The following is a 2,509-nucleotide window of genomic DNA, read 5'->3' as shown; positions in this document are numbered from 1 at the left end:
GGAGGGAAGGTTTAAGTTGGACATCAGGAGGCGCTACTTCACGGTCAGGGCGGCTAGGGTCTGGAACCAGCTTCCAAGTGAGGTGGTGCAGGCTCCCACCCTGGGGGTTTTTAAGAGGAGGTTGGATGACCACCTTACTGGGGTCATTTGACCCCCGTGCTCTTCCTGCCATGGCAGGGGGTCGGACTAGATGATCTGCTCAGGTCCCTTCCGACCTTAGAAACTATGAAACCACCCCAAAACTGGACACAGCATACCAGTGCTGGTTTCACTAATGCTGCAGACAGAGGCTTCCTTATTCCTACTAGAGTTTTATATACAGTCAAAGATTATATCTGTCCTTGTAGCTACTTCTTCACACTGTCTTTCGCTGGGCTTTATACTGTTGCCCTCACCATGGTAATCCAGTTGCAGAAAAAGCTGATGTTCAATTGTTTATCTTTTATGACCCCATTTCTTACGACAAGCTATTTCAGATAACAGGAGTTTCTTAAACATACAAATATCAACGTTATCAATTTCTTGATAAGTAATTTTAAAGTCAAGTAAGCCAAATTTAAACACTCCAAATTACATACTATCAAAGATCATGGCTCAATTAAAAAAAAAAAAACCAAAACAAAACTGAAAATAGGAGGTGATGCAACATGCTTAGTATTTCATTTTAATGCCATCACGTGGTAACAGCAATGAAGCATCATGTAACTGCTCAATGCAGCCATACACTTGCCAACCTCATATTAATTTCTGCTTCTAAGTCTGCACCTGTTTAATTTCATTTGCTTGCTGATATATACCTGTCTTTAAAGACCGTGCACCATGCAAGTTACACTCATTCTAACTCAAATTTAAATGCAAGAAAAAAAAAAAAATCAAGATACCTTCACTTACACAATTTTTCAGTCATCAGAAAGAGACCTCTAGACAAAAGAAGTTATAACAATGTGGTTATTACTGTAATAAATGTATAAAAAAAACTTTTGCTATAAATTTTGTCTGAGCTGCAATTAAAACAATCAGATTGTCATCAGCTGCAACCTGACACTTTTGCAGAAAAAAATGGAACCATAAGTCTCAAACTGGATACAGCATGCCAGTTCTGACAAAAGTATAGGAATAAGCTTAAAGAAACTGTAATAGATGTTCACAAATACCTCCTCCTAACTTTGAAAGATTCAAGCGCTCACTGCTCTCATTTGTAAGAATCTGAAGCGTCATATTATTGCAATCCCAGGTTGTTGGTACCAGACTCATAACACAAGAGGAATTCTTAGATGTGCTTTCATTTAAGACAATGACTTTGGCTTCTACGATCGCTGCAGAGTTTTAGGGTCAGATCCTCACTTTCATTTAAGCAAGCTGGGAGACTAAAAAGCCAACAGAAAACTTCCCTTTGCTCCTGCAGCTACTCCTAACCCTGCACAGAGTCAAAACTGCAACCACACAGGAACACAGCTAAGGGCATCCCTACCAAGCCCTCATTCCTTCAGTGACACCTCTTGTCAAGAGAGAAGAGAATGACTATAGGGCCTTCAGATCAGGTCTACTCCACAGAAGGATCCTTCTTCATCAGGATGATCTTCTCAGGTCCTCACTAAAGTATGGACAGGATCTGGAAACAGTATGGCATGAAACACATGTGCTATACAAGAGACTCTGGCCCTCAGTCTTGCACATTTTTTATGTAGAAAAGAAAACCAGCATTTTATTAAAATACTGATTTTCTTGAACAAGAGTTTCTTCCAGGTCAAAATTACCTAAATTAACTGTACTTAACTAAAAGCCTTTGTGATACGGTTAGTACAAAGTAGGTAGGACAATGCCAATCTTACATATTTAAAAATCCACTGCACTACAAAAAGTTACTGCCAGAAAATTCACACATTTAATTAACATTCAAAATCAAGTCCTATATATTTTGATTTCATGCATCCAAAGTACATTATAGAAACACAGTGCAAGGGACTAAATATATAAATGACACACTTCCTCGTGGAGTTTCCATACTCAATCCATGTACCCACACACATTAACTTAGCTAGTGGAGGGCGAGTGGGTCATCAGCCCCAGGCCCCGACTATGAGGGTGTACCAGAATCCTGCCCAGGAGTCTACCATGGCAAGGGCAGCCCTGCCCTGCGTGGCTACAGGATCTGAGCAGCACAGACCTGCTCAGCACAGAAGTGCACCCGAGCAGCAGCGGGCGAGTGAAATCATGCTCCAGTAGATGCAGCCCTATGCTCAGTAACAGATGTAGGGTGGGGGGAGAAAACGGGGACTCAAGGACTGCTCTCAGGACCTGCACCACTGGGCAGCCGCACTGGCTACGGCAGCAGCCGCTGCCTTCCCTGTGGAGAAAGCCAGAGAACATAAGACTTCCCTTCCACCCCTGCCCACATTTACCAGGCACTGAATAAGCATACCCCCATGCCAGGCACTGAATAAGCCTGCTACACCTCTGTCCAGGCATGCATTATTTCTTTAATGTAAAAAGTGACAGACCAGGATGA

The sequence above is a fragment of the Gavialis gangeticus genome, unplaced genomic scaffold (assembly GCF_001723915.1).
Source record: "Gavialis gangeticus isolate Ggan-Ray unplaced genomic scaffold, GavGan_comp1, whole genome shotgun sequence".
Lineage (NCBI taxonomy): Eukaryota > Metazoa > Chordata > Crocodylia > Gavialidae > Gavialis > Gavialis gangeticus.
Note: the sequence above shows the minus strand (reverse complement) of the source record.